This window comes from Rhinatrema bivittatum, chromosome 2 (genome assembly GCF_901001135.1).
Source record: "Rhinatrema bivittatum chromosome 2, aRhiBiv1.1, whole genome shotgun sequence".
Taxonomy (NCBI): Eukaryota; Metazoa; Chordata; class Amphibia; order Gymnophiona; family Rhinatrematidae; genus Rhinatrema; species Rhinatrema bivittatum.
This window is the reverse complement of record NC_042616.1, coordinates 167,883,977-167,905,715: the sequence shown is the minus strand read 5'-3', so window position 1 is coordinate 167,905,715 and position 21,739 is coordinate 167,883,977. Positions and strand designations below refer to the sequence as shown.

Sequence of the window (21,739 nt, the reverse complement as noted above, 5' to 3'; positions counted from 1 at the left end):
TGAAGTAAGTTTTAAAACAAAAAATGACAAAGGGCGGGGGCAAAGGGCGGGGGAGGTAGGGGAAGGGAAGGTGGGGTGGGGTGGGGGGTAGGGAAGTTCCCTCGGAGGCCGCTCCGATTTCAGAGCGGTGTGGGAGGGAACGGGGGAAGACAGTGCGGGCTCGGTGAGCGCAAGGTGCACAATTGTGCACCCCCTTACGCGCACCAATCCTGGATTTTATAACTTGCGAGCGCAAGTTATAAAATCGGGCATACATGTGCGCACGCCAGGTAGCGCGCGCACATGTACGCCGCATGCACTGCTTTTAAAATCTACCCCTTAGAGAATAGCCACTGCTATTACTGGCATCAATAGCATGGGATCTACGTAGTGTACTTGTAGCCTGGATTGGCCACTGTTGGAAACAGGATGCTGGGCTTGATGGACCTTGGTCTGACCCAGTATGGCAGTTTCTTATGTTTCTTACGTTTTTTCTTAAAGGCAGTAATCTTTACCATGGGTTTAATCTCCTTCCCCAGATACTGGAAATCTTTCTGTACTGCGTGGATACTGTTGCTAGTGAGGTCATTGGTCTCCAGATGGATGGTAACATTGATATTAGAGTCTTTACTTTCTTTTATAATTGCACCAATTACCCAGTTTGTATTTCTACTAGCTGAAGATCCTGAAAGGCATTTAATTTTTCTGTCACCTTTGAAAAGAGATCTCAAATTAGTTTCTCTAATGATTGATTTTCCTATGAGAAGGAGCTTTCTTTTATGAGGTTTAATAATGTTAAAGGGTGTTCAGTTGCATTGGGTGACTTCTTCCTTTAAAGGCACCCACTTATTTTCTTTTGGAGGATCAGCTTTGGTTTGGTAGAAAAGGCAATAAGTAAGGATATCAATGTGGACAGAGGATATCTTTTCACCCCAGGCCTTAATCTACCAGAGCCCACTGTATTCCTGGATATTTGAGTCCTCGGTGGGAATGGGAGCAGATATCCTGAATGTTTCTCGGGTGTTTCTGGGTCACAGGTCTTGTTCTATCAGATCACATTGTAATCCATTTATTCCGGGATTTTTGAGTCCTCTGTGGGATGGGGGCAGATATTCTGAATGTTTCTCAGTTGAAACTGGGTGATTTGTTCTACCAGTAATCCATTTTTCCCTGGCTTTTAGAATCCTCTGTAAATGTTGGCATTGATATTCTGGATACTATGAAGAGGATTTTTGAAGCCTAGATAATTAATTTTCCAGATGAATCAGTTCCTTTTTCATTGCAGACAGCTGGAGGCAAATTGGACAACCCTCAAGTCTCTAAATGCTATGCCTTGGGACATAAACACCACAACTGTTACACTGAATAAAAGACATTCTGATTATAAGGCTCAGTGAGGAAACTTAAATAGAATTACCTTAATTAATGTGCAAGTTGTTGGATTGTTACTTAGGGCACTAATTATTTACTTAACCTAAGTCCTTGAAAGATGTATTTAAGAAGAAAACACCCAAGGGTTAGGTGGGAAAGAAAGAAAATGAAAGCATGGTTATTCTCCAGCATGAATTGGTCAATGCCTATGGGTAATAGGATCCTTGGCTTTTTTATTCTTTAGTGGTTAGTTCACACAGATCTATGCCACTCCAGCTCTCCTCCAGCTTTCATTCCAGCCTCTCCAGCATTCATTCCAGCCACTCCAGCATTCATCCCAGCCACTCCAGCTCTCGTCCAGCCACTCCAGCATTCATTCCAGCCTCTCCAGCATTCATTCCAGCCACTCCAGCTCTCGTCCAGCATTCACTCCAGCTCTCGTCCAGTCACTCCAGCATTCATCCCAGCCATTCCAGCTCTCATCCAGCAACTCCAACATTCATTCCAGCCACTCCAGCTCTTGTCCAGCAACTCCAGCATTCACAGCAGTATCTCTACCCCATCACAACATATTTCCCATCAACTTCGCCACAAAGATGCTCCTTAGCACCATACCTACAATCTGGAACAAACGCAGAATGCACACACAACCTGCATATCATCACATGGCACGACAACAAAGACTAATTCCAATAATGATATCGCCAATCACTCAACTCTTAGGTCTCTCTCTGGTTTACTCTAACTCTATTCAACTCTCAGTCGCTCTCCAAAAAAACGCACATCCTCAATGATTATCTTATAGAAGTCAACCCTGACATCTGTGCAATCACAGAAACCTGGTTAAAAAATACGGATATAGTACTAACAAACCAGCTTCCCACGCAATCTTACGACCACTTTTCAGTCCCCAGACCCAAAAAAAGAGGCGGAGGACTCCTCCTGGCAGCAAAAAAAGGACTAGGCATAACTTTACAACAAACAAACACCTCCACCAAACTAGAATTCTCCCTCTTTAAATCTGAACAACTTCAATTAGCCCTCATCAACGCCCCACCGGGAACCTTTGATTCCCCACCGGGGAATCAAAGGTTGATTGAGCTTATAACCAAACACATTAACGTTGATTGAGCTTATAACCAAACACATTAACGCTGACAAACCCGCAATAATCCTAGGAGACTTTAACCTACATGTGGACGCTTCTCCACAATCCATCAACTGCGTAACAGTTCTCACTTAGTCACTTGGGTTTCACTCAAATTGTCAACAGCCCCACCCACAAGACAGGCCATACATTGGACCTCATCTTCATTAACGATAGCTTTACCATCCACTCCAATCCCACCTGCTCTCCAGTTCCCTGGTCAGACCACCGGGTCATCTACACGACCCTTAAGATAAAAAATCAACCACCTCAAGTCCCCACCAAATCCACCATCCACTTCAGGAAACCATGCTCACTAGACCTACTCAGAGAAAAGATATCCAAAGCACTAAACCAACTTGACCTCACAGACGCAACCACAGCAACCTCCTCATGGATCAATCTCACCAATAAAATTGCAGATCAAATCTGCCCAATATCAACCAAAACCAATACAACCCACATTGGACAACAGGAAACCTTGGTTTACCCCTGAACTTAAATCCCTCAAGCAAACACTAAGAAATAACGAACAAAGCTGGAGAAAAAACCCAACCTCTTCGTCACACACTATCTACAAATCCCTTCTCAACACATACAGGAACGCCATCCTTTGAACCAAGAAAGATTTCTACACAAAAAAAATCCACAACTTCATTTTTGACTCAAAGGCACTTTTCTCCTACGTCTCCTCACTTACCAAACCTTCTCCTCCCACTATCTCAGACCACCAAGCACTCAACAAAGCCAACGAACTCGCCAACTATTTTAAGACAAAAATCTCCAACCTTACCTATTCTCTCACAACCAACAGCCTCCCTCCAATACACCACCTCATAACCCTGCCTCAACTAAACGCTAGTCTCAAGTCATTTGAACCCACCTCTTCTTTTGAGATAGAAAATACACTCAAGAAACTCAAACCATCCTCCCACCCATCAGACCCATTACTGACAAACCTGCTCATCGCCATCCCGAACACCATCTCTAAACCAATTTCTGAAATTATTAACACATCTCTATCTCAAGGTTTAGTACCTAACCAGTTAAAATTGGCAATCCTCAAACCTCTGCTAAAAAAACCAAACGGGGAGGAGGCGTGGCATCTTATATATAAAAAACAATATTCAAACAACAGCATCGCTGGGCTTACAAGGTAAGGAAGGAGGTACTGTGGGTTAATCTTGAAATGAGAATGGAACATCTATTTATATTGGTGTAATTATACACAGACCTCCATCACAGTCAGAAGAAATGGATAGAGATATAATAAAGGATATTCACAAAATTGCTGTGAAAGGGGAGGTGCTATTGTTTATTTATTTATTTATTTAAAAACTTTTCTATACCGTCGCTAAGTTATATACCATCGCAACGGTTTACAAATAGGCACATGGACTAAGGTACGTAAATGTAGGATATCTTACATTCTAACAGATGCCAATAAAGTTCAGTTACAATTTCATAAATAAAATCATTATTTGAGTAATGTTGGTCAAGTCCAGGTATATTATTGAGTTACTATCGCTTTGAAATATTACTTCTTAAAAGTAGGATTGATTAAATTCATTCTCATCTGAATTACCTTGTACTTTCATTCTCTCTCTACCCTCCTCACTCTTTAGTGAAGGCTTTTTTAAAGAGCCATGTTTTTAGATTTTTCTTAAAGGTTTTGAGATTATTCTGTAATCTGAGTTCGGGTGGCATCGTGTTCCATAGTATGGGCCCAGCCAATGATAAAGCCCTTTCTCTCACTTGGGTTAATTTTGCTGACTTTACTGAAGGGATTGTTAGTAGTGCTTTGTTTGCTGAGCGGAGGTTTCTTTGTGGAACGTGTACTCGTAAGGCTGTGTTTAGCCAGTCTGCTTCTTTATCATATATTAGTTTGTGTATGGTGCATAAGGCTTTGTATTTTATCCTGTATTCGATGGGTAACCAATGTAAGTCTGCTAGAGTTTCGGTTATATGCTAGGAGATTTCAATCTGCCGGATGTTGATTGGGACATCCTGGTTGCAGTGTCTTCTAGAAGCAGGTAGATCCTGTATTCCCTGCATGGAGAAAGATTCTGTCAATTGGTAACAGAACCCGCATGCGAGGGAGTAATACTGGACCTGGTGCTTACCAAGAGGGACAGTATTTCTGATGTAGTGGATGATCTTCTGGGATCCACTATTACCAAATGGTGTGGTTCAGTATTACGGTGCCAAAGATGAAGATTTATTCGAAGGAGAGGGTTCTAGACTTCAGGAAAACTAACTTTCTTAAAATGGGATGTACCTCAAAGAGTCATTAGGAAGATGGGAAAATCTAGGAAAAGTGAAAAAACAGTAGGCAAAACAAAACAGAGATATTATAAGGGAAACTAATCTTTTTGTTAGGAATGTAAATAAAGGGAAGAGGAAAAAAGAGGCCACTATGCTTTTCTAAATAAGTAGATGAAAAGGTAAGGGAGAAAAGGTTAGCATTCATAAACTACAAGAGATCACAGAAAGAGGAAGACCGGCATCAATATGCTGAAAAATTAAGAGAAGATGAGAACGTAGTCAGGAATGCAAAAATTCAAATAGAAGAAAAAATAGCAAAGACAAGACTGTTTTCTAGATATGTTAGTGATAGAAGGAAGTGCAAAAGTGGCATTGTGAGTCTCAGAGGTGAAGTTGACATATACGTAGAGGTTGATGAGGAAAAAGTAACATTATTTAAATGTGGAAGGGCCTGGAGAAAGAGTACATAAAATGAACACAAATAAGATGAGAAGTGAGGTAATTCTCAATCAATTTTCAAAACTGTGTTTGTGAGGAGATTAAATTTAAAATAAATAAGGCAATGGAATTGATGGGATACATATGAGGATTCTAAGGGAATTTAGAGAAATCCAGGCAACACTGCTGGCTGACCTTTTCAATATTTCTTTAGAGTTGGGAGTAGTTCTGGAAGACTGGAGATGGGCAGATGTGGTTCCTATGACTAAAAGTGGAAATACGGAGAAGACTAGGAACTAAAGACCAGGTAGTCTGACCTCTGTTGTGAGCAAATTAATGCAATCGCTGCTAAAACAGAGATAGTGCAGTTTTTGGAATCTAATGAACTACAAGATCCAAGGCAGCATAGTTTTAACAGAGGTAGATCTTGTCAGGCAAATCTGATCAATTTCTTTGATCAAGGGAGAGTACTAGATGTAGTGTACTTGGATTTCAGTAAAGCTTCTGACACAGTTCTGCATAGAAGACGTATACATTATTTTTCACTCAATGCACAATTAAGCTCTGGAATTTGTTGCCAGAGAATGTGGTTAGTGCAGTTAGTCTAGCTGGGTTTAAAAAAGGATTGGATAAGTTCTTGGAGATGTCCATTAACTGCTATTAATCAAGTTGACTTAGGGAATAGCCACTGCTACCGTATTACTGGCATTATAGCATGGGATCTACTTAATGTTTGGGTACTTGCCAGGTTAACTTGTAGCCTTGATTGGCCACTGTTGGAAACAGGATGCTGGGCTTGATGGATCATCGGTCTGACCCAGTATAGCAAGGTCTTGTGTTCTTATGTTCTATATTGAATGCCCGTGCTATGGGACCTAGAGTGACTGACTGGGTTAGAAACTGGCTGAGTGGGAAAAGACAAAGGGTAGTGGTAAATGAGTTTTCTCTGAGGGGGGGGATGTTACAAGTGGTGTGCCTCTGAGATCTGTCCTTGGGACTGGTTCTTTTCAATATTTTCATTAGCAATATAGCAAAAGGATTGTTGGGAAATGTTTATTGTTTTACCAATGATACCAAAATCTACAATAGGGTGGACAACCAGGAAGGTATTGTTTTATTTATTTATTTGTTTATTTGTTTGTTTGCTTGTTTATTTTATTTATATACCATTCTGCTTATCAATCACAGTGGTTCACAGTAGCAAGTATGAACATAAACATAACAATCATCCATTAATTAAAATACATTACTGTAAAATATAAAAGTAAAATACTTCAACTTCCATATCGAAGGGGACATTGTTTTTTCCTTTTATTAGCTGTTTACGTCTTTCAAAAGCTTGACTAAAGAGCCATGCTTTTAATTGTTTTTTAAAAGTTTTAAATTCTCTTTGTACCTTTAATTCACTTGGCATGGTGATCCATAGTATTGAAATATGAGGCGGAATCTAGTAAAATTCTAGAACTGATCTAGAGTTTGGCAGCTAAGATTTAATGCTAAATAATGTAGAGTAATGCATTCAGGATGCAAAAAACCCATACATTCTTCTAAGCACGAAAGAAGAGTGGGATCTGGGGGTGATTGTATCTGATGATGTTAAGATGGCCCAACAGGTGGATAAAACAATGGCAAAAGCCAGAAAGATGCTAGGTTGCTTAAAGAGAGGAATGGTTAGCAGAAAAATTGAGGCAATATTGCATCTGTAAATACTGTGTACAGTTCTGGAGACTGCCCCTTCAAAAGGATATAAACAAGATGGAGTCAATCCAGAGGATTCCTACTAAAATGGTCAGTGGCCTTTGTTCTTAAGTTAATGGGGATAGACTTAAAGATTTAAACATGCACATCCTAGAGGAAAAGCAAGATAGGGGAGATATGATAGTGAAATCTTAATATCTCAAAGGCTTTCATGCATAGGAGTTTAGTCTTTTTCAAGGGAAAAGAGGCTTTAGAATGAGGGGTCATGGATGAGGTTGAAGGAGAGTAGAGTCAGAAATAATCTTAAGAAATATTTATTTACAGAGAGGGTGGTGGATGCATGGAACAGCTTCCCGGGGTAGGTGGTAGAGACAAAATAGTATCCAAATTCAAGAAAACATAGGATAAATTCAGAAGATCTCTAAGGAAATGATGGGGATTTTAAAATTAAATTAATTAGGTGGAGGTGCAGACTAGATGGGCCATACAGTTTGTTTTTTTGCTGTGATGGTTCTATCTTTCTTAAGCGGCAGGTCGTCCCCCTGCTGCTGATTGCTCTTTATTGTCTGTGCTAGCACTATGAGTTTTCAAAATGCCCATGATGCTGGTAGAGACAGTGCAGAGCAGTTGGCAGTGGAAGGACAGATTCTTGTCACTGGTCATATCAGGGTCTGGAGGAAAGATCAGGAAAGAGAGAACAGACTTTTTCCAGATCTCTTTCCAGGACTCTTTCCAGATCTGATTCCCAAAGGGGATCACCAGCTGTTAATGGACCTGGCAACAATGTCTCTGGCAGAGTTCCCTTTGTTTAAGGTGCGCTCACAATGCTTTTTTTTGCAACATGCACACACCTTACAAGGAACTCTGCCAGACACAATGTGCACCTTGATGACTTTTTAAAGGATCTTTGCGACATGAAAAAGATTTTGAGGATTCACAAGCACCCAGCAATGCTCACTCCAGGGTGCTTTCTGGGCCAGTACCTTCATCTATGTGTGCAATGCAGAGTTCCTCCAGTATTGGTCCTAAGAAAGCTGAATTCTTTGCAGTTAGTAATACCTTTTGAACCAACATGAAAATTATCCAAATATGGTGTTGCATATTAGCTCTTCAGACCACATAAGATCTGATTTACTAAGGCCTTTTTCCCATTCTTTGTGTATGGGAAATAAAGTAAATCATACCCATAGTGCTTTTCCTTCAGATTCAGATGCTGATCCGATCTGAAGACAGGACCAATGTGCTCTCTAAGGCTCATTTAAAACAAGGAGAGAGATGAGGGTGCCCAGCTTTCGATGATTTTTTTTTTTTTTTGTTAGTTCAATTAAGTCATTGATACAATGAAAGGGATACAAATCCCAGGAAAAAAAGGGTATCACAACTTGTAAAAAAAAACCAAAAAACAGTAAATATATAGCTTACCATTTTGTACACACTTTGGGCTGTGCTAACAGTCTATAACATTCTTGTTTGGATCATATATATTAATTAAACAAAGGGCTTGTTCGACACACACTTTTTTTCTGATGACTACTTCATCAATTAAAATAAATTGCACACCATAGATGCCAGCTGTGCCAATTCCATTCTCACATCACCCCAGAGATCCAGAACTAAGCGACAGGTATTAGATGTTTCAGCTGTGTATTCAAACAATAAACAGTTTCACCTATGCAATTGTAAATACATTTATAATCTGCAAAATCCCATATTTTTTTTGTTTTACTTTTTAATTGACAGATGGCCAAGTGAAAAGTAATATAAAATCTTCCTGTTTGGAGGGTCTCAAGAATGTACCCGCCATTGATTTCTCACAGTGTTTTCTATAATGTCTCAGTCCGTTAATGTATACCTACCACCCTTATCCCATCAAGGAACAGTTTAGAAAATAATATTTAAAAGATATACTCTAGATTTTTATTACTGGAATAGTGCTTTTTATGTAGGTATGTGTAGTCTGTGGTTCTGATGGATGTAAATTGCCTTCGGTGGCTCTGGCACATCCACTGTGAGAGGGCAGGAAGTGTTTCTCCTGTACTGTTGCTGCCTCTCTCTCTGCTGCATTACTGGTTCTTAGCGCATAAGAAGAGTGAATAGGTGAGTACGTGCGGCAGTGAAGGAAAGAGAAGCAGCTCCTGCCTACTTTCCCTGCAGTGGCTCATTCTGTATAACCAGTGCAGTACAGCACTATTTTTAAATTAACCGTAGGAGGGGAGAGGAGGAGAAAGAGAAGATGAGGCAAGAGAAATCTTTAAAACTTTTCAAGATTTCAGCGTGGCTAAAAGTACATAGTGCATGTATTTACAACTACTCTGGAACAGTGCACCAAAGCTGTGGCTTTTTTACCCGCATAAATGACTTTGAAAAACATTGCCCTCTGCCTACTCTGTGGTCAGAGCAGACTGCTGAATCCAGTAGACCTGGGAGAAAAGCAGCAGCCGAAAGTAAATAGTGGCGTGCCCCTGTCCCAGGGATCTGTACCGGAACCAGTACTTTTTAATATATGTATAAATGATCTAGAGAAGGGCGTGATGAGTGAGGTTATCAAATTTGCAGATGACACTAAATTGTTCAATAGTAATTAAATAACCAGCCGATTGTGAGGAATTACAGGAGAACATTGCAAGACTGGGGGTTTGGGTGTCTAAATAGTGGTTGTAATTTAATATGAACAAGGGCAAAGTTATGCATATAGGGAAGAATAATCCAGACTATAGTTATGTCATGGAATTCATTGCCAGAGCATGTGATAAGGGTAGTTAGTGACTTTAAACGAAGGAAAATTCCGTCAACTTTTCAAAGGTGCCATAATTAGGCCTGTTTTAAAGAGCAAAGATGCAGATATGACCATTCTTAGCAATTATAGGCCAATTTCCATACTTCCTTTTCTGCCCAAGTTGCTTGAAAAAGTTGTCAAGTGCAATTAAGCAAATATATTGATTCCCATAATATTTTGTTTTCATCACAACATGGGTTTAGAAAGCTATTTAGTACTGAAACTTTATTGATAATCTTTAACAGATACTATCTTATGGGGCATAGATTCTGGTCAGACTTATCTGCTGGTGTTGTTAGATATTTTGGCAGCGTTCGACACAGTCGATCACGATATTCTGTTATCTAGACTTGGTGAAATAGGATTAGTAGATGAAACCTTACGCTGATTTACCAGTTATTTGCATGAGTGTTCCTTCAAAGTAGGAATTGGCAATTTGACCTCAAATTTGATCATGATGGAGCCTGGAGTTCCACAGGGTTCTGCCATTTCAGCGACCTTGTTTAACCTTTACATGTTCACACTTTGTAAACTTTTATTTGGTCTAGGTATTCTTTATTATATTTATGCAGATGACTTGTAACTTCTTATACCAATAGATGATACAATAGAGAAAATACTGAAATTATTGGATATATACAAGCAATCCATCCAACAATTATTAACATGTATGAGATTAAAACTCCGCGGGCAGTGTCTCTCTCTCTATCTCTCTGCTCTCTCTCCAGTACCTGCTGTCCTGCACACCCAGCAGCTGAGACCTCGCCTCCCGACGGTGAGGCTCACGGGGATCCTCCCTGTGGGCGGTACCATCTCTCACCTCGGCCCAGGGTCCACAAACCCACAAATCCTAACACATATAAATTTGGTTCACATGATACCATTATTGTTGATGTTGTGCATGACATAGGAATCTATCGATAGCGAATTGAATTTTAAGAAAAATATTAATATTATAATTAGAGATGGCGTTTATAAATTGCATGTTTTAAAGAAACTAAAACCTCTATTGAATTTTGGAGATTTTAGAACTGTTTTACAAACATTACTTTTTGCTAAAATTGATTACTGAAATGCACTTTTACTTGGCCTTCCAAATTGTTCCCTCAGGCCACTTCAATTGTTGCAGAATGCCGCTGTCCATGTGCTGCATGGAGGTACAAAATTTGACCACATCACTCCAGTGCTGATGGACTTACACTGGTTACCAGTCAAGTTTAGGATAGACTATAAAGTATTATGCATAATACACAAGTCAATTTATAATAAATCTGTCGAATGGCTAAATGCAGCATTGCGAATTCATACGCCCCAACACAATTTGAGATTGGCTAATAAATATCTGTTATCTATTCCATCTGTTAAACGGCACATTTATCTAGAGTAAGAGATAGAATGTTATCGATAGCGGGTCCCAAATTATGGAATTCAATTCCATTGGAATTGAGGAAGTAGGAAAATTATCAAACATTTAAAAAGAATTTGAAAACCTGGTTATTTCGGCAGGCTTTTGGAGATACAGCATAATAGTGAGCACATGAAATAATAATGAAAGTTAAGTATTGAATTTTTAGAAGATATTTTTAGTGCTATTTTATAGATTGTATTTTATGAATGATTTCATTTATTAATGTATTTATGTATGTTTTATTCTATTTATATTTATATAGCTGTTTTATTGTAAACTGGTATGATTGAACACAGAATAAGTTCCTGGAGGAGAAGTTGACTTAGAGAATAACAGTGCTGTTACTGGCATTGGTAGCATGGGATCTATTAATGTTTGGATACTTGCCAGGTACTTGTAACCTGGACTGCCCACTGTTGGAAACAGGATGCTAGGCTTGATGGACCTTCGGTCTGACCCAGTATGGCAACAACTTATGTTCTTATGATGCTGAATTTCATATTAGGCATCCCCACCCAGGAAAAGGATCTTGGAATTATGGTGGAAAATTCTTGAAATCCTTGGCTCTGTGTGCAGCAGCGAACAAAAAAATAATATGTTCGGTATTGTAAGGAAAGGAATGGAAAGTAAAATGGAAGATATCATAATGTCTCTATATTGATCCATGGTATGACCGCACCTTGAGTTTGTGTGCAATTCTGATCACCCCTTCCACAAAAGATATAGAGAACTTGAAAAGGTGCAAAGAAGGGCGACCAAAATGATAAAGGGGATGGAATGGCTCCCTTTTGAGGAAAGACTAAACAGGGCTGTTCAGCTTGGAGAAGACAACTTAGAGAAAATATGATAGAGGTCTATAAAATCATGAGTGGTGTGGAACAAAGTATTAGGACTAGGGGACACTCCGTAAAGCTAATGGTTACCACTTTTAAAACAAATTAGAGAAAGCATTATTTCACTCAGTGAACAATTAAACTCTGAAATTTGTTGGCAGAGGATGTGATGAAAGAGCATAGCTGGGTTTAGTAAAGGTTCAGATAAGTTTCTGAAGAAAAAGTCCATAAACCATTAATAGCCATGTAGACCTGAGGAAGCCACTGCTTATCCTGTTATGAGCAAGAAGTATTGGACTTATTCTTTGGGATCCTACCAGGTACTTGTGACCTAGAGTGGCACTGTCGGAGACAGGGTGCTGGGTTTGATGTTCCTTTGATCTGACCCAGTATGGCATTTCTAATGTTTTTATATTGAAAGGAGACATTTTCTGGAGAGGAGGACTTAGTTGAGGCTCTTGTCGTTCTAGATGCTGTGGAAATAATCTAAGCAATTATGAAGTGCCTTGCCAAAATAATTTCTGCAAGTTTTGACACCAAGCTAGATATTGCTTGTCTTTGAGGTAAAGGAAGAAGCTGATTGACCAGAAGATGTGGAGACTCAATCACCATGGCGAGGCAGACATCAAGGCCCTGGAAAAAAAAGTAAATAATTTGTGTGATTGGAAAGAGTACTTCAGGAATAGGTGGAGACAAACAACTTACTTCTAGTTGGTCTCACTGAAAAGTCTAAAGGTAATGATCCAGTCCACTTCTTTTTCTCACTATTCTCTAAACTGCTCAATCCTTACTGCAAAGATGGTCACATTAAAATTAATTAGGCATGCAGAGTCTTAGCCCCAGCCACTGCTTAATTGGCATGACTCCATGCTATGATCTTCCATCTTGATAACTGTGCTGACAAAGCCTGGATTCTGGAAGCTGATGGACAACATAGTGTTCTTTGCTATTAGGATATTCATCTCTTTAGTTTAAAAATATTTCTTTTGAGGTTCAACCCCAAATTCGAAGTAACATTTGCTTTACCCTTGGTGAAAAGAAGAGAAGTTTCACTTATGCCTACATCTACCAATTGCCTCTCAAGGTCTTCTGTAACAGCAAACCTGTTTTATATTTTTTTGTGGATGTGGGAAAAGTAATTCTTAAACTACTCTTCCCAACTATCCTTTCCAACACAACCAAGACCTGAAGCTTCATCCTAGAATTATATTTATAAATTGACATGGCTTTGTTATGTTTTCCCGGATTCAATATTTTATTTCTGTAGGGATTCCATTGGGTTCCCTACTACCTTGATGACCCTAGTAGAGGCACTATAATGGTTTCTTCCAACTTTGCAGCCACCTCTTTGTTTTGAAATGGAAAGGAAGTGTTCTCAGAAGAGATATAAACAGTGAGTTTCTAGAGAGATCTTTCGTGGGAAGCTTACAGGGGGAAGCAAGGGTAGGAACTCTAGTGAGAAATCTTTTGATTCCACAGGAAGGAAGTCTTTATTGTTACTAGAATTTCCAGAGGTTTTCTGGGAACTCACACAGCAGCCCACTGTATATCAAAAAGAGAAGGAGATAGAATGTGACTAATCATATTATACTCCCAATAGTACCAATTCAGTACAACAATGAAAAGAGAGAGGAGTGGTGTTGGATTCGTGGACCCTTGGACCAAGTTAGAGTTGGCATAACCTGCAGGGAGGAGCCCTGCAGGTCCCCACCATTGACTGGTAGACCTGGATGAGGCAGAAGACCAACTGAGCTTCACCTTTACCAACCCAATTTCCACTCGGGTTGAGCATTTGGGTGCCAAGGCTTAGGTGAGGGCCTCTGCTGAAGGTAGAAGGATCCATGGAGATCAATGGGTAGAAGTGGAGAAGAGTCAGGAATGCAGTGGTCTAGATGTGAGGGGGGTGTGTCCAAGATGGCGGCTGAGTGAGAAGTGGGAGAAGGTTGTTTCTTTTGAAAACATATCTCTTAGTTAAATAAGCGAGAAATAACTACAAATGCCGCATACTAAAAGGAAGGCACGGCTCCGCGAGAGCCCTGCCGTAACTGAGACACCTGAACCCCAACAAAGTGTTATTACTACCTTCTTCTCTTCAACGCCGAATCAGCCGGGAGCGAGTGCCGCATTGGAGGGAGACGGGGAGCGAGCGTCCCTCTCTATGGCAGAGGAAATCTCGCTAAGTCCCGGTGCGCATGAGACCCCCGTCCCCACCCCAGCAAGATGGTGAGAAGCGGGAGATAACATCAAAAAGTTCGCCGATAAGCCACAAGCCAGAAGGAGACTTGAAAATGGCTGAAGCAGGAGGAACGACTCAGCTGGGAGGTTACTTACCCCCAATGCCGAGAGACAACGACCCCGATACACCAACGCTGGGAATTGAAAGGGACACTGTGACTGGCGCCGCAGAAAGGGGTGAGTCACTACAAGCAATAAATCCCTTTCTTGTTAAACCTGCTGTGATTACGATGGAAGCTTTGTGGGAAGCTATGGCTGCTATCGAAGCCGCCGTAGTGAATTTGTCAAAAGTGTGTATTGCTGCAAATTCGCGAAGTACAGAGAATCAGAAAAGATTGGATGTTCAGGATCAAAAACTCCATGAGATGGGAGAGAAAATTAAAGATGTTGAAAGAGATTATCATCATGTTATTCAACAAGAGACAGTGCTAAATAAAAAAGTTGAAAATATTGAGAACAATCTTCGTAGTTTAAACATAAGGGTTCTTAACTTCCCGGTCACTCCCCAAATGCCTGTGATCGATTTATTCAAGAAATATTTAACAGATATATTAAATATGCCTTCTGAAGCTTTGCCTTTGATTTTAAAGGCTTATTACCTTCCTCAAAAGAAATGGGAAGAAGGCCAGGAGGAGGCGGAACCCCAAGCACAGATGAATATCACAGATTTATTAGAATTATCAATTGAAGATACAGTCTCAACAAGAGGAACTCTATTTGTGTCCTTTGCTTTCATCACAGAGAAGAACACTGTGATGAGACTGTTTTTTCGTAAGAGAACTGAAAAATACTTTGGTTACACTATTAGGATATTTCCTGATATCACCCAGTCGACACAGGAAAGGAGAAAAAAGTTTATTGAAATGAGGATGGAAACATTAGCTATTTGCTCTAAATTTGTACTTCGGTATCCTTGCAAATGCATTGTAAGATATCTTGATTCTGTTTATGTTTTTTTTGAGCCGTCTGAACTTCGTTTTTTTTATTGACTCACACTCAAATGCGGCAATAACAGCACAGTAGGCTTAAGTAGGCTTCTCTCAACTGCCGTCTTTTTCTTTTTTCCTTTTCCTAATATTGGTCGCTCAAAATCTGTTTAGTATCTCCCCACCTAATTCTTATTATAAAGATGGAGCTCACAAGTTATTAGATATCTGATTGAAGATGTTACCTTGAGTTTATTTTGCAAATCTGATACATCTGATGCAGATGATGTGCAAATTCTCTTCCCTTTCTCTGACTCTCTCCAATCCGCCCTACAAAGTTGGGACTCATGCCTTACCGCCATCAATAAACTCCTCACTGACATGCACCTTGCCCTCAACCCTCAAAAAACTGAACTCCTTATCATCTCCTCTAAACTCCCTCTTTCACCTCTTTCCCTTTCTCTCTCTTCCACTACCTTTCACTCACACACCCGCAACCTGGGTGTTTTCCTTGACAACCAACTCTCCTTCAAACCCTACATCAAATTCCTCTTAAGTGACTGCTACTTCAAACTACAAACTATCAAAAAACTCAGACCCCTTTTGCACTTCTCAGACTTTTGTACAGTACTGCAGTCGATCATTTTCTCCAAAATCGATTACTGCAATGCCTTCCTCCTCGGCCTGCCCTCCAACCACACCAAACCTCTGCAACTTTTACAAAACGCTGCAGCATGTATCCTCTCTAACACCAGAAAAAGAGACCACATCACACCAACCCTCATCGAGCTCCACTGGCTACCCATCCAATCACGCATCCTTTTCAAAACACTGTCACTCATATACAAGAGCATTACTAATGATAACCTATACTGGCTCTGCCCCCCTCTCCTACCTCGCTCCTCCACAAGACCCACCCGTCCTGCCCTTCAAGGAACTCTCCGCACTCCCTCTATCAAACCCTACAAACTGACCTCCACAATGAAGAGGGCCTTTTCCCTTGCCGGCCCCACCCTCTGGAACTCCCTTCCTACAGATCTGCGCACAGAGACATCCACCCCTAAATTAAAAAAGAAACTGAAAACTTGGCTTTTTCTCCAGGCCTACCCGTCCGCCAATCCCTCCACATGATTGTTACCTGAATTATTCTTGACATCGTTCACTGATTACTACTTGTAAATTTTTGTAAACTAGTTTTCCGTTTTATAGTTATTGTTTTATAGTTATTGTTCCGGTTTTTGCTGTTAACTATAGTTACCGTTCCATGTAAAGGCTTTCGCCTATCTGTTCCAAGTTAACTGTAAACCGATACGATGTGCAAACGGTTGTCGGTATATAAAAATGTCTAAATAAATAAATAAATAAATAAATAAAATCTGTCTTTTTTCCCATTCACAAATATTATTTTTGTGTAATTAATTGTTAAAATCTAATAAAGAAAACATTTAAAAAAAAAGGAATGCAGTGGTCTTTGGCAGGCGGCATTCAGGAATGTTCAGGGACAAGCAGTAGTCAGTGGCAGGAAGCATTCAAGAATGTCCAGGAGTCAGGAGGTAGTCAATGGCAGACGACATTCAAGAATGTCCAGTAGTCATGCCAAGGTCAAATACCAGGTATCCATCCAAAGGGAAAGATGAGATGGATAGGCAGGGTAGACAAGAAGTGCTGGAACTAAAGATGAAGACAAGGATTGCTGGAACTGAGACACAGGAACCAAGAACAAAGATGCTGTAGCAACTCACACTACTTAGACAGTAGGGAGACCTGTTGCCGAAGCAAGGAGGAGATACACCAGTGGCCTTTTATAGACCTTTCCCTGCAAGGTCCTCAAGGGGCACCGGAGGCCTTTTCTTGCCATGGGCCCTTTAAATGAAGAGCTATTGGGCATGTACATTTTAGGGAGACCTGAAGTTAGCAGTATCCAACTGTGAATACCATCAGCGGCATCTTGTGCTGAAGGGAAAAGTGACCCAGTGATGTTGGGAGTAACTGGTGAGAACCAACCCAATGGATAAGTATGGCAGTTCACAGGAAGAGTCCGCGGACCACCAAATGCAACAGTACCCCCCTTCTTAAACCCCTTCCCTGAGATCCCCAGTTTCTTGGGGTGATGTAAGTGGAATTCATTCAGTAAGTTACAGCCCACTATATTAGCAGCTGGCTCCCAAGAGTTCTCTTCAGAGCCGTAATCCTTCCATTAGAGCAGGTATTCCCCTTGTTTGCCTCTGCAGCATGAGTCCAAGACGTCTGCAACTTCACATATTGCATTTCCATCAGTGGATACTTCTTGTGGTTCTGGTGGTGCCCTGGAGGGCCATGAGAGCACTAGTGGTTTGAGTATTGATACATGGAAGACATTATGTATCCTTAGAGTGGCTGGAAGCTTTAATTGATGTGTGATAGGCCCCAGTCGTCGGAATACTAGGAAGGGTCCATTGTATTGTAGGGCAGGCATAAGGTCAGTGTGCTTATCCACACCCTCTCTCCAATTTTAAAATGAGGGACTGGTTTTCTGTGGGCATCTGTGGGTTTTTTGGCCCTGTCAGCAGCCTTCTGGATTAGAATGTTGGTCTGAGTCCATAGTTCTTGCAATTCCTGGGCAAATAGTTGGGTCACTGGAGAGTGCACTATGACCGGTAGTGGCAGAGGTGGTAATGGCTGTTTCCTATAGACAAATCAAAAGGGAGTGGACCCACTGGCTGCATTTCTATGGGTATTGTGAGCAAACACAGCCCAGGATAATAGGGTAGCCCAATTATTCTGTTGCTTGTGGACATACGAGCGGAGGAAGGCCTTGAGAGTCTGGTTGGTGCACTCAGCTTGTCCGTTTCCTTGTGGGTGATATGCTGCCATGAAGTCTAATGTGATTCCAAATTTTTTTACAGAGGGAATGCCAGTATTTTGCTGTAAATTGTACTCCATGGTCCGACAAGATGTGCTTTGGCCAACCCATGCAGGCAAAAGATGTGAAGAGTAAAGAGGCGGGCCAATTCTGGTGCGGATGGTAGGAACAAAGTGTGCTATTTTAGAGAAATGATCTATGACCACCCAGATCGCAGTGGCACCATCTGAGAAAGGAAGGTCCTTGATGAAATCACTGGGCAGGTGGCTCCAGGCTTCCCTGGGGGCTGGCAATGGCTGTAACAGCTGTTTGCTGTGCACAGGTAGGGCATGAATCCACGTAAGCCTTGACATCTTGCTTCATTGGGGGCCACTAGTAGTATTGCTGAAGCAATTCAAGGGTTCTAGCCCATTCAGGGTGACTTCTGACATGAGAATCATGGGCCTATTTCAGTACTTTTTCATGTAGTTGGAAGAGACAATTGTCTTCCCTGGAGGTGCAGTCATAGAGGTAGACAGAAGAATTTTAGTGGTATTAATGATATTCCTGGGAGGCTCTAGGGTGTCCTCGGTCTGGAAGGAATGTTAGTGGGCATCTGCCCTTTGGTTCCTGAGCACGGGGCGATATCACAACTCAAAGTCAAAGTGAGCGAAGAACAAGAACCAGCAAGCCTGCCTTGCATTCAGTTGCTGAGTGTGGTCCAGATATTCTAGATTTTTGTTGTCCGTATTGAGCTCCTTTGAGCTGATGACGTTACTCTTCAAGAGCTAATTTTACTGCCAAGAATTCTCTGTCTGTGATACTGTAGTTGAATTCTGTGGGTGAGAATTTCTTTGAGAAGAAAGAACAGGGCCAAAGTGTTCCTTCTGGTGAGTGTTGGCTTAATACTGCCCCTAGGACAGTGTGGAGGCGTCAACTTCCAGAACAAAAGGCCGCATGGGGTCTGAATGATGTAAACAGGGTATTCCAAAAAAGCATTCTTCAGTTCATGGAATACCTCCTTGGTTTCGGAGGGCCAGTCCTTGGTATTGGCATCCTTATGGATAAGAGCAGTGAGAGGAGCTGCCATGGAGGAATAGTTTGGGATAAATTGATGGTAACAGTTGGCAAATCCCAGGAATCTCTGCAGTTCTCGAAGACCCACTGGATGTCACCAGTTCCTGATGGCTTTCATTTTATCGGGATACATGTGGAATCCATCACGTGAGGCAACATACCCCGGAAGGGGAGGTCTTCTTTCTCAAAAGGCACTTTTCCAGTTTGGCAAATAAATTGTTCTGTCACAGGTGTTGTAGGAACGTGTGCATGTCTCGGTGATGAGTGCGGCGATCTTGAGAGAAGATCAATATGTCATCTAGATATATGACCACATATTTATAAAGTAAGTTGTGAAAAATGTAATTGACCATCTTTTGGAAAACTGCTGGTGCGCTGCAAAGCCTAAAAGGAATGACTTGATACTCAGAGTGTCCATCTCATGTGTTAAAAGCTGTTTTCCACTCGTTGCCCGTGTTGATTTGGATAAGGTTATATGCCCTGCTGAGGTCCAGTTTGATGAAAATCTTCACACCTTGAAGGCAGTTGAAGAGCTCAGATATTAATGGTGAGGGATAATGGTCCTTTTTTGTGATAGTGTTTAATCCTTGGTAATCAATACATGGTCTTAGGAAGCCATCCTTTTTTGCCATGAAGAAAAATCCAGCCCCAGCCGGGTAGGAAGAAGGGCAAATAAAACCATGTTCCACATTTTCCCAAATATAGTCAGACATCGCTTAAGTCTGAGGAAGTGACAAGGGGAAGACCCTTCCCCACAGTGGATTGGCATCCAGAAGGAGCTCGATCCTACAGTTGTATGAGTGGTAAGGAGGCAGGGTTTTGGCCTTTTTCTTGGAAAAAAACATCTGAAAGTCGCATACTGTGAAGGGAGCCACGGCAGGGTTATAGCCAGGGCTGGTCCGTCCACTAGATGAACTAGGCAGTTGCCTTGGATGCCAACCATTAGGGGGCAACAAAGAGTAGTTGTCTTGGGCCGCAAACGGAGCCCATCCCACTTGCGGCCGAGAGGAGAAGAACTCGTGGTAGAAGAGAGAGAGAAGGGCCTGGGAATGGCTGAAGACAGAAAATATAGGCTGGGGAGAGCTGGAGGCAGAGCCCATACATCTTCAGAAGGAAGAAGGAGAGACCAAGAGGGTCTGTGAGCCAGAGAGAGATTGGAAAGGTGTATGTGAGGTTTTGTGTGTATGTGAGATAGAGAGAGAGAGCCTATGTGAAGGAATAAGAGTGCATATGTGTGTGTGTGAGAGAGAAAGGAAACCTGTATAAGGGTGTGTGTGCCAGAGAGAGAGGGAGCCTATGTGAAGGGGGGTGCATGTTTGTGCAAGAGACAGAGAATGTCTGTATGAGGCAGAGTATGAGAGAGGGAGAGACAAAGGGAAGATGTGTGTGCATGTGAGAGAGAGAGAGCCTCTATGTGGGAATATGTATGTGAATGAGAAAGATAGGGAGTTTGTATGAAGACGTGTGTGTGAATGAGAGGTATTGTGTGTTACGAAACAGCGATAGTCTTGAGAGAGGGAGGGAGCCTGTGCAGTGGCCTAGCGAGAGGGGGGCCGGGGGGGGGGGGCAAAGTTGTGATATGCTATGCTGTAGGGGGTGCCCAGGGGGCAGAAGAAGAGGAGGATCGCGGCTGCCAGGGGAGCCTATCTCGCCTGGTAGCAGAAAAGGAGAGGGCCCATGGCTGCCTAGAGCAGGGGGGGTGCCAGCAGCATTAAGCTGGGACGTTCCGGATCACAGGGGAAGGTACATGTGGCCGCCAGTGGACCTGATCCCACCAGCTGCTGAAAAACAGGGAGAGAGGCCATACAGTCACCAGTGGACCTCATCTAATGGAAGCTGAGCAGAGGACACCCTTCCCCTCATCTATGCAGGCCTGCTGTTTTAGAATTTGCAAGAGTAGCAAGTTTTTAATATTGCGGGGCCTGCACAGAGGAAGCAGAAGCAACAATGAGTGATCGACTCCTCCCCAACATTGATGTGGCGGCAGCGTCAGCAATGATGGCAGTGGCAGCAGAGGAGAGAGAGGCTTTGAGGCTGCCGGCAAAACAAAGAAAGGGGGCGTGACTTCAGTGTATGTGTGTGAATGAATTGGTACCTGGCTGTTTGTCTTTTTTGTGTGTGAGAGAATAGGTGCCTGCCAGGGGGTTTGTGTGTGGGTGAGAGAGAGAATGGGCCTGTGGGTGAGAGAGAGAATGGGCCTGTGGGTGAGAGAGAGAATGGGCCTGTGGATGAGAGAGAGAATGGGCCTGCCTGGAAGTCTGTGTGTGTGATTATGAATGGATGCTTGTCTGGGGGGGGGGGGTGTCTGTGTGTGTGTGAGATTATGAATGGGTGCCTGCTTGGGGGTCTGTCTGTGTGTATGTGTGTGAGAATGAATGCGTGCCTGCCTAGGAGTCTTTGTGTGTGAGAGAATGAATGGGTGCCTGCCTGGGGGTTTGTGTGTTAGAAAGAATGGGTGTCTGCTTGGGATCTGTGTAGGTGAGAGCCTGTGTGTGTAAGTGGGAATCTGGGGGAGTAAGAGCTTTTGTTGGGGGCGGGGGAGAAAGAGGGTCTTAGAGCCTGTGTAGGATAGTGTGTGGGTGTGTATGACAGCATGTATGTATGTGTATATGACAGTGTATAAGTGAGAGAGAATGAACATGCGAGTGTGTGTGAGAGGGGATAAAGTTTGTGTGCCCCCTAGCCCCCTAATCCTTGACAATCTCAGGATGACTGAAAATCAAGAGTTCCCAGGTATGGCCAGCAGGGGCTTATTTTATCTGAAT

At 42.0% G+C, this 21,739-nt stretch overlaps 1 protein-coding gene across 1 annotated transcript in view; it reads left to right on the top strand.

Annotated features, from left to right (window-relative positions):
* Positions 1–21,739, top strand: part of MTERF1 (mitochondrial transcription termination factor 1) — a 76,750-nt gene that overhangs the window by 1,169 nt on the left and 53,842 nt on the right. The window lies entirely within an intron of this gene.